General features: G+C 49.1%; 1 protein-coding gene across 1 annotated transcript in view; it reads left to right on the top strand.

Annotated features, from left to right (window-relative positions):
• The window catches only part of LOC102461324 (uncharacterized), a 150,336-nt gene that overhangs the window by 66,967 nt on the left and 71,860 nt on the right, over window positions 1–11,509 (top strand). The gene's annotated exons all lie outside the window — the stretch shown is intronic.

The following is an 11,509-nucleotide window of genomic DNA, read 5'->3' as shown; positions in this document are numbered from 1 at the left end:
AATAGAAGGACTAGAGGACACCAAATGAAATGAATGGGTAGCAGGCTTCAAACTAATAAAAGAAAGTAGTTCTTCACAAAGCAAATAGTCAACCTGTGGAACTCCTTGCTGCAGGAGGCTGTGAAGGTGTGACGGGGCAAGCGCCGCAGCTGCGCTTCCCCGCTGTGATGGGGCAGGCGCCGCTTCTGCGCTTCCTCGCACGGAGCCCGGAACCGGGGGGGAGTGAAGCAGGAGCCATCCCCACGGCGCCGTACACGGGGCCGGGGTCCGGGACAGGGCTTGGCCCGCCGGGAGAGCGGGGGAGATCCAGCTGAGCGAGGCTCGGGGGGGCCGAGCCGAAGAGGGGAAGCCCGGCGGGGCCAGGACATTCGGGCGCGACCAGAGGACGTCACTGGACACGTCAGGGAGGCGGGGCTAAAGGACGTGGACGTCGGGGGTGGGGCCCCTTACGACCCGAGCGAGGAATCCAAAAGGACGGGATCCTCAGCCGGAGGAGGAGGGACGGGGCGACGGACAACCCCGCACCGGGACAGGAGGACGCCGAGGGACTTCAAGGCGCGAACCCTCGGCAGGGACCGAGACTGGGGGTAAGCTTATTCCCCAGCTGGGGAAACCCTCGGGGCTGAGCCGGGAAGAAGTGACCCAGGGCGGGGCCGTGGTCCCCGCGAGTGGAGGGTTTGGGGGAAACTCGTCCCCCTCCACTATCCAGGGACTACCGTCCCTGCCTTAGGGCCCTGGGTCGGGGCTCGGAGTGTGGGAGGGCCTGAGCCCCCTTCCCGGCCCCCTCAGGCCTGTCGGAACGCTGGCCGACAGCATATACGGCCGGGGCCACTAGCAGGCGGTCGAGCGTGAAACTTAGGGAGCACCCCGAACTTGGGGTGGCTGCCCGAGACTGGGGAACACTTGGTGACAGAAGGCTACAACTATAACAGAGTTTAAAGAGAAGTGAGATAAATTCATGGAGGTTGGGTCCATGGAGTGATATTAGCCAGGGGGTAGAAACAGTGTCCCTGGCCTTTGTGGAAGGCTGGAGATGGATGGCACGAGACAAATGGCTTGGTCATTGTCTTCGGTCCATACCCTCTGGGATAGCTGGTGTTGGCTGCTGTCGGACCTTTGCTCTGACCAAGAACGGCCGTTCTTATGTTCTAAGCTCAGGGTCGAGGGTCTCACTGGACCACCTTGATTTTCATGCAAACCTGCTCCTGAGTTTGCATGTGGCCTTTGGTGGCCAGGCTGGCAGTTATCCTGCTCTAGACAGCCACTTTCCTGTGCCTAGTGCGGAGGTCGTGGATGTTAGGGGCCTCCCCCCAAACCTGGATGAGGTCCACGATCTCCACAGCCCCGGGCAGGCTCCTGGGAGCCACCAGCCTGGTCCCAGGAAGAGGCGGAGGGCTGGGTGGCAGCGGGTGGCTGGCTCGTGCCGTGCTAGGTGCAGGGTCTGCTGGCTGGGTGCTGGCAGGCTTGCACCTGGCACAGGCACCATAGCCAGACCATGCCCTTTTAAGGGCTCCGGGGCCAGGAGGGGGGCAGAAGAGTTTCCCTGGTTGTGCCCAGAGTGGCCACTAGGGCAAGCTGGGAAGGGCTAGCCTCCCACTAGTTTGAATTAAGTGGCTACACAGCCCTTAATTCAAACTACTTAATTCGAACTAGGTGTTAGTCCTCGTAGAATGAAGTCTTTTTCCGAAAGACTTTTGCCCGAAAGGGCCAGTGTAGACATCATAGTTCTGTTTTCCGCAAAAAAGCCCCGATCACAAAAATGGCGATTGGGGCTTTTTTGCGGAAAAGCGCGTCTAGATTGGCCACAGACGCTTTTCCGCAAAAAGTGCTTTTCCGGAAAAGCGTCCTGACAAATTAGATGAGCTTTTCCGAATACGCTTTTCATGGAAAACTTTTCCGTTAAAAGCATTTCTGGAAAATCATGCCAGTGTAGACGTAGCCCTTGGGTTCCATGGGTAGGCCCAGTAACCCTTCAACTGATCTGGTGGAATGGCAATGGGTCTTTAGCTGACCCAAGCAACTCTGTCTGGTGGGAGGGAATCTGGAAGCACACTAATATGGTTGCACGAACTAAAACTTGCAATTGGTTCAGCCAGCTTCAAGCCCAGCTTCAGGGGTGGAATCCCACTAATTCCTCCATTTTTCTTTCCACCAACTTGAGCTCACAGCAGCGGGTTATTTTGTGGTCCCAATGGTGGGATAGCAGTGTCCAAGTTATAGAGCCATGTCTCAAAGGGTATGTCTAAACTACAGCACTTATTCGAATTAACTTAATTTGAATTAGTTAATTTGAACTAAGCTAATTTGAACTAGTGCATCTAGACCTAAAAACTAGTTAGAATTAGCATTTTGCTAATTCGAACTAGCATGTCCACATTGAGTGGACCCTGAACCGAAGTTAAGGCTGGCCGGAAGGACATCAGGTTAGGACTTACAGTGTAGAGTTGCTGTCTCAGGCTAGCCGAGGGCTGAGCTTAAAGGGACCCGACCCCCACCCCGGACAGACAGTTCTCAGGGTTCCCCGCTTGCTTGTCTACCTCGATGAGGGACAGCAAAGCAGTCCTGTCTTAGAGTGCCCTGAGTGCCCACACTCGGCACATCACAGCACTTTGCCATCAGCCCTGCTGCACTTGCCACAGGCTGCCATCGGTGGGGGTCAATTGGGGGGCTGCAGGACAATTGTGTTCAAAAGGACAATTGTGTTCAAAAATAGAATCTCTCTTTATTGAACAATCCTCCAGGGGTTTATTGTCCCTTGGAGCTGATCGGAGAAGGATCATCGGGGTACCAAATAATAACTGATATGGGGACAAATGGGAATTCAACCTGTTTTTGCTCCTAAGAACTTCCAGAACTAAGGGGAGCTTCTTCACCCATGATCCTTTTTGCTCTTCTAATACCTTCCTCAATGCCTCTTTAATAGTATGGTTCATTCTTTCAACTTGACCCGAGCTGTGAGGGTGGCGTGAGATATGCAATTTGCATTTAATACCTAACGCCCCCAACAAATTTTCCCACATCTCTGAGACAAATTGTGGCCCTCTATCGGAGTCAAAGACCCCCGGAGAACCAAATTGGCAAATGATTTATCTAAAAACTAACTTGGCAGTGTCTGCTGCGGTATGTCGCTTCATAGGAAAAGCCTCTACCTCTGCTGAAGGCATCTATAATCACTAGACAACAAGTATGTCCTTGTGGGCCGGGGGGAAAACCTTCAATAAAATCAAGCTGAACACAGGACCATGGCCCCTCCGGAATGCGCTGATGTCCCAGTGGCAGCACTTTCTCTGACTCGCTACCTACTTGGGCATTATACATGGCACACACCAGACAGTTGTTTCCTCTGACCTGGCCATCGGCCTATCTCCCCCACTCGCTGGTATGTAACTTCCACTCCCTCATGGCCCAAACTGTGAGCCCATCATATAATATCCTGCCGGTCCCATTTTCCAGGAATTGACACTGGGAATTCAGAGGGGTCGCCTGCTCCTTTTAACTGCTTATACAGAGCACCTTGGGTAGTAACAGCTGACACTGCTGGTGACTTAGCCAATGCATCTGCCCTATTATTCCAGAAGGCCTCAGGGGACCCTTCTGGGTCTTGATTTCCTCCTACATGAGTCAGATATAGTTGTCCTGGATGTGCCTGGACCCATTTATACACGACCTGCCAATCTTCTGCATGTGCTAGTGGTTTCCCATCCATACTTCTCCACTGATCACGGGCCCACTGCCACATCTAGTTCCTGGTTCCTTCCACTACATACTTTGAGTCACTAAAAACCACCAGTGGTCCCAGATTCTCAGACCAAAGTCTCAAACACTCAGCTAGGCCTTTAAGCTTAGCAAGCTGAGCTGATCCAGCAGCCTAACTGTGGACCAACCTGCGATCCATTAAATTAAGGCATGCTGCCTGGATATGAAGTTTGCCATCTATTCGGGTTGCTGACCCATCGGTAAACCAAATATTTTCTGGGTGAGTAATTGTCTGGGCTTCTTCTAAGGAGGTGGCCTGCAGAACAGCCTATTTTGGTGCCTGAAACAGACATTCATGGGTCTCTCCTGTACTTTACAGGAGACCTGCAGTTGCTGTAGCTGTTCCTGGGGTGGACTGATACTGCACTCCTCTGTTGACTTAGGCTAGGGTTCACTGTACCAATTGGGGGTTGCTCACACCACTCCCCTTAAGTTTGCCTGACAAAATGAATCGCAGAGGTGTATGGGAGCTCTGAATGACAATGGGACTATCCCCTACCATGGCAGCAGATACCTCCAGGGCCCACACAGCTGCCAGACACTCCCTCTCACAGGGACCAAACTTCTGCTCAACTGGGGTCAGAACCCGGGAGTAATAGGCAATGGGGTGAGCTGGTTCTGCTTCTATTGCTTGGAACACTGCCATGGCCAAAGCCTGGGGTGAGGTGGCAAGCCTAAATTGAAAGGGGAAACCTACCCTGGGGGTGGCCAGCACAGCTGCCTGTGGGACCCCATTTTTAATCGCTGCAAAAGCTTGGGATTGTTTTTTCCCCCACTCAAAAGGCACACCATCTTTTAGAAGGGCATACAGGGGCTGGGCCAAATTGGCAAAGTCCCCAGACATGTGCACGAACAAAATTAAAGGAGCCCAGAACCATCTGAAGCTAGTGCTTATCAGAGGGCACTGGGAGAGTCTGCAGTGCCTGCAGCCAATTTTGACACACCTGCCGTCCCTTCTCTGATATTTGTACCCTAAGGTATGTGACATGTGGCTAGACTAGCTGGGCCTTTTCCCAGGAGGCTTTAAAACCAGCTTCCTGTAAGATGTGCAGAACCCGCTCTGTATGTTCTTGGGTCTCCTGCTGCTCTGTCCCCATGGTTAAAATGTCATCTACATAAGACACCACCCAGGGCTGATCTAAGGGTCCCAGGTGATTAAGAGTGGCTGTCACAGCCTGGTGGGCTAGTGTCGGAGAGCTGAGGGACTCGGGTAAATGTATATTGTCAGTTCTGAAAGGTGAAGGCAAAGCGGTCCTGGCTTTCGGGTGCTAAAGGCAATGCAAATAAACAGCCAGATCGACCACCGAGAACCATCTTGCTTCAGGTGGCATGCTTTCTAATAAGGAGGTCATATCTGCCACTATAGGGGCTCGCTGTGGGATGTTTGCATTAATTCAGCGATAATCAATGGTCAATCGCCATGATTTGCCATCTGCCTTTTGCAGAGGCCAGACAGGGGAATTGAATGGAGAGGTGGTCTCCCTAATTACCCCTTGTTTTTTCAAAGCCTCCGTAATTTCCCTGACTGCCTGTTCAGCTTCTATTAGATATTTATATTGCCGCTGTGGAGCAACCAGAGGGCCTTTAATCACAATGGCTGTGTCTAGACTGCCCAGTTTTTCCGGAAATTCAGCCGCTTTTCCGGAAAAACTTGCCAGCTGTCTACACTGGCCACTTGAATTTCTGCAAAAGCACTGACTTCCTACTGTAAGAAATCAGTGCTTTATGTGGAAATACTATACTGCTCCCGTCGGGCAAAAGTCCCTTTTGTGCAAAATTTTTGTGCAAAAGGGCCAGTGTAGACAGCTGAGATTTGTTTTGCGCAAAAAAGCCCCGATTGCAAAAATGGCGATTGGGGCTTTTTTGCACAAAAGCGCGTCTAGATTGGCAAAGCATCCATGCCAATCTAGACGCTCTTTTCCAAAAATGCTTTTAACAGAAAACTTTTTCGTTAAAAGCGTTTCCGGAAAATCATGCCAGTCTAGACGTAGCCAATGGGTTCTCCCTTCCATTAGCCAATATCATATTTATCTGTAGCCCAGACTCCAGGGACCCTATAGCACCACTCATCATCCTCTGGAACATTCACAGAAGAAACTCCTAACATTGAGTGAATTAACACCCCTGAGACACCTCCTAGTGCTTCTGGATTCCAATCTCTCTTAGGGACCTGCCACAAACCACAATTAGCACAGTTTACCACCAATTGCATTTCCTTTAATTGATCTATCCCCACAATTGGCTCTTCTACTAAATTAGACTGGACCCAGGGTAACACCAAGATGAGGTCTCCCACTTCCCATCAGGTTGGAGACAAGACCCGTCCTTTTTCTTCTTGATCCCCATAAGCAGCTAAAACAACAGACTGGACTACCAAACATTCAGGAGGTCTGAAGGGAAGAAGGGACATAGCAGCTCCAGTGTCCACTAGCGCTGCACAAGGGGTTCGCGCCATTCCCACCCTCATTTGGACCATAAAGCGTCCCTCTGTATCGGTGGACAGAGTGGCAATCCATTGCCATCTGCCCTCCGAACGCCGATCCTCCTGTGGGCTTCCCTATGGGGTTGGGGTCAGCCGGTGGTTCTCGGCTGACCAGGTGTGAGGAGTACAGCTAGTTCGGATTAGGAAGCCTAATCCGAACTAGCTACTCCATGCCGCGTGTAGCCGTGCGGCACGGGGTTCGAACTAGCCGAGATTTAAAAATGGCGGCGCCCGGCTTATGCAAATGAAGCCCGGGAAATTCAAATCCCGGGCTTCATTTGCAAGTGCGGTATGCCTACATTACCCTCCTAGTTCGAATTAGGAGGGTAGTGTAGACATACCCTCTCTGCCACCGTATGCCCAATATTCGGGGCCTCTCCTCCCCCTTGCGGGGTGGGCCCATCAGTCCGGACTATCCTTCGGATTGCTGCAACCCGATGTCTGAGATCTGGCCCTCCAGAGTCTGGATCTGGGTGATCCAGGTCACCCCATATATCCCCATCCCAATCTTCACCCCAGTCACTTCCCAGTCTAGGTATTGATCACTTCTCTTAGGAAGCCCTACAGCCGCTTAGAAAGCAGCCTTCTCTCTGGCCTACTCTCTCCCAAAACTAACCCCTTGAGACACTGTACCCTTTCACTTAAAGTTCTATTCTCCTCCTGGACATGCTCCTGTTCCTCTTCTGCAGCTGCCACTTGTATGGTGGCAACAGAAAGAGAAGAAGCTTGGGCGTTGGCTGTAAGCACCTGAGCTTTCCACATATCTTGTTTCTCCAGTTCCTTCTTCTGTTCCTTCAACTGCTCCACATCCTGTGCTAGCTGACTCTTAGCTGCCTGCCACTGATGTACTGCCTGCCATAGCAGCCAAGCAGCTGCTCGCTCCTTACCTCGCTTGTACAATAACATATTTGCTCTCTCCTTACCTCGCTTATACAATAACATATTTTTCCATCATTAGTTCCAAATCAGTCACTGAAGCACCAGAGAGCACCGCCCCTTAAGTCCAGGGGTCAACCCCTTTACTTTGGATCCATTCCCTCAGGGGTCCAGGCACAGGTGCTGCACTCCACCCTTCTGGGAGTCCTTTACACCTCCCTTTCCTTTACCCCAAATGGGCTTCTTGTTGACAGGAACCTGGACTGTGTGCTGTGGGTTGCTAGCCTACCACGTTTCAATGCACCCCAGTCCCCCAAAGTTCACCGTCTCAACTTCCCATGGGGAAAGGACTTTTACTTATCCCCTCTTCCCCAGCATCTCCACCAAAAATGTTGCAAGGGGATGTGGATTGCAACTGCTTTAAACACTAAGGAGAGGGGATCACCACATAGGAGTGTAAAGGGTTTGTTTATTCAATTAAAACTGGGAAGGGAGGGGAATCTCACTCATACACTCAATCACACTTACAGTGCCAGGCAAGATGATAAGGCGAGCAGAAGGCAGTTCATATTGTTTGATATTCCCAAGTAGACTCCTAAGCTGGTCCGCTGGCCAGGCAATCCAAGCAGAGGGTGTTCTGGGAGGTTCCACTTGATGGTCAACCCACTCTATCTCTGTCCCTCTCTCCTTCAGCCACATGCAGCCTCTGAGTCTGGGCCTCTTGGGGCTGTGTGCACTCCCTGCTGGGGGCCATGTGCATTGTTGTTTACTCCTGCTGTTTACCTCAGACGTTCTTCTGCACTCACTCAGGGAAGGGATAGGGGGTTAACAGACAACACTCCAAGGCTGTGTCTACATTGGCACCCTTTTCCGAAAAAGGGATGCTAATGAGACACTTCAGAATTGCAAATGCAGCAGGGATTTAGATTTTCCCCGCGGCATTTGCATGAACATGGCTGCTGCTTTTTTCCGGCTCGGGGCTTTGCCAGAAAAAAGCGCCAGTCTAGACAAGGATCTTGCGGAAAATAAAGCCTTTTAAGAGGCACATGGGATCTTCCGGAAAAGGGTGCCAATGTAGACACAGCCCAAAAGTTTAGGGAACCAAATATCATCATTAACAGGTGAGAAAGAACAACCACCAGTTTAACTCTCCCCTTACTCCTCCTTTGCCTCCAACATGCTGTACTTAAAATTACTGCATGGGATCTTTTCAGGGGGATAAGGCACAATGCCACATTTATTGGTAATACATATAGCAATCAACATTTATCATATCCACATGATATATTATAGTTACACACACAAGCACACTCTGTCTTGTTGTTACCAATAGTTGCTCCCCCCTAACTGCACTGGCCAAGTGAGTTGAGTGGGCAAGGGATGAAGCCGGGCTTCTGTCGATCCAAATTGGTGCTTCCATTTTGACCTGGAGTCCTCCTGCAAGATACCACTGATTTATAGTAGCTCTTTTCTCAAACAACTCTATCATCTTCTGCATATGCAAAATCTGTGAGAATCATTATATGTATATGCAGTTAGTCATCTGTGGTACAGTCTGGGTATTGTCTTAGTGCTGACACATTCATCTCCAAAGAGGGGGTTTCCAAAAGCAGGTACTTGCTGCTGACTCCCAAGGTGTCCATATGTCTAATCTTATTTCAATGAGTCCACTTAACAGGTCTCCTTGTTCTTGGCTCCCATCCCCTCCAACCATTGCAACAGTTCGGAGGTGCATGCCTTCCATATCATACCCATTTACACTTTATTCACTCAACAGAGCAATCAATTAAATAAAAAGGGGGAGCTCTATTTTGGTACAAAGACATTCTCTTTACTTTATTTTTTGGGACTATTCTACCAAGACTTAATACAAAAGACTTGATACAAAGTTTCTATTTCTATATGAAAAGATACATTTCTATATAAAAGGACTTAATACAAAGCTATATGAAAGGACCTGATACAAATTTAAAAATTTAATATGGAGATTATATGAAGATGATTCATACTTATATGAAAATGATTAATACAGAGGTTTATGATTAACACAGAAATGTATCAACAATTTCAAAATAACAGGCTAGATAGTGTGAATGCTCACCTTGGGTATGTCTACATTATGGGATAAGGTCAAAATAAGATATGGGACTTCAGCTACGATAATTGCATAGCTGAAATAGAAATAGCTTAACTCAATTGTTGACACAGGAAGTCAAGGGAAGAACACTCTTACTTTACTCCTCATGATAGCAGAGTTGCTAGCACAGTCCAGAGTGCCCCTCTCAGTTCAAATTAGCTGTCTTAACTAGACCCACTAATTTTAACCCCAGAAGATGACAGCAGCAACTTTGATCATCTCTGCAGGGTAGACATACTCGTTATTTCAAAAATTGAAGACATTTCCTCAGGGAGGGAGTGTCACCACCAGAGCAGGCTAGGCAGTTTCTTGTATCAGAGAGACGGTCCCAAAGCAGGACTCATGCTTAGAGCTACATTTAGTCCTTGTCTATACTAACTCCACCATTGCCTGGTCCCAAGTCCAGGATGTGAAAGGAGGAGGATTGTACGTCAGGCTAGCAACCCACTACGTAAAAAACTCTTGCTACAGAAACGTCAATGAAAACTTTAAAAAGCCATCAAAGGGGTGATCAGCTGAGGATTGAGGCAGCAACGCCTAACATGATGAGCAGAGATGAAAGCCAAAAGGAAGTTTCTGCTCCGATTCAGTCCCTAGCGAGACCCAAGCAACAAGTGAGAGTGGCAGTATGGAAAGTAAGAAACATGTACGAGACCAGGAAAACAGCACAGGTGGTGAGAGAAATGACCAGGTACAAGATCAATATTTTGGGCATTAGTGAAATGAGATGAACTGACTCAGGGATGCTAACACTTGATTCAGGGGAGACTGTCTGGAAGGAGACTGTCTGGAAGGTCAGATGGACAGCATCAAGAAGGGGTTGGCATCATCATGGATATTCAGGCTAAGAAGAGCCTTCTGGGATGGGAACCAGTCAACTCTCAAATCATCAGAGCAAGATTCTTTTCCAGCTACGCCAAAACCACCATTATTCAATGCTATGCACTCACTGAACAAGCAACAGAGGAGGAGCAGGACTTATTCTATAGCAACCTGCAAGAGCAGATAGACAAGACACCTCGCCACGACGTTTTGATCGTAATGGGGGATCTGAATGCAGAAGTCGGGTCGGATAACGAAGGCTACGAATCCTGCATGGGCCCAGAGGGTGTCGGTGAAAGAAACAATAATGGACAGCGTTTTGTAGATTTGTGCCTGGAGAATGGTTTGGTGATAGGAGACACTGTCTTTCAACATAAGACAATACATAAGTTGACCCGTATATCTCCAGATAGAAGGACTTGTAACCAAATTGATCACATTCCTATCAACCAGAAGTAGAGAAGATCCATGAGAGATGTCCAAGCACTGAAAGGAGCAGATGCCAACAGCGATCATCATCTTTTTCTTTGCAAGCTGCAGCTCAAGCTCAAATGGCTGAAAAGGACAGACAGAAAGACTGGTGGCCATCTCTTTGACTCCAGTAGACTAAAACATCCAACAGTGAAGATCCAGTTCACTCTAGAGCTGTCCAACAGATTCAGCCTGCTCGAAGACCTGATAGCAGATGATATTAATATCCACTGTGAGAAGATCCAGAAGGTATACCTGGAAACCAGCAAGATTGTATTGGGGTACAAGAAGAAACAGAGAAGGGAGTGGATTTCAGATGCTACATGGCAGCTCATGTAGAACAGAAAGATGGTTAAACAGCACACACTTGCAGGCAGTGACGAAGATAAAATAACAGCTGTATAGGTCTACAGGGACCTAAACATTGCCGTGAAGAGAAGTGTACGAAGAGATAAGAGAGCGTATGTGGACAATATTGCCACGGAGGCCTAGTCAGCAGTAGACAGAGGTGATTCTAGGACAGTGTACAAGATCACCAAGACTCTTATAGGAGACTTTACCAACAAATCTACAGTAGTAAGAGACAAGAACGGGAAAATGCTGGTGACAACAAAAGAACAGCTCAGCAGGTGGACGGAACACTTCAGGGAGTCTCTCAACAGACCAGACCCAGAGGAAGAGGCTGATATTAGAAGTATGAACCTCCAAGTAGACATGGAATGTGGGGACATCAGTGAGCTGGAGATAGCAGACACTATCAAACAGACGAAGGGCAACACAGCGCCAGGGGAAGACCAGATCACTGCTGAAAGCTCTGAGGGGTCTTTTCAACAGGGTCTGGGAAGAAGAGAGGGTACCGGAGGCCTGGAAGAAGGGTATCATTGTGAAGTTACCCAAAAAAGGCGATCTGTCCATCTGCGGGAATTGGAGAGGCATTAATCTGCTGTCTGGGCCAGGAAAGATTT

The sequence above is a fragment of the Pelodiscus sinensis genome, chromosome 31, assembly GCF_049634645.1.
Source record: "Pelodiscus sinensis isolate JC-2024 chromosome 31, ASM4963464v1, whole genome shotgun sequence".
NCBI classification, from domain to species: domain Eukaryota; kingdom Metazoa; phylum Chordata; order Testudines; family Trionychidae; genus Pelodiscus; species Pelodiscus sinensis.
The sequence above is the reverse complement of the archived record's forward strand: the minus strand, read 5'-3'. Positions and strand labels throughout refer to the sequence as shown.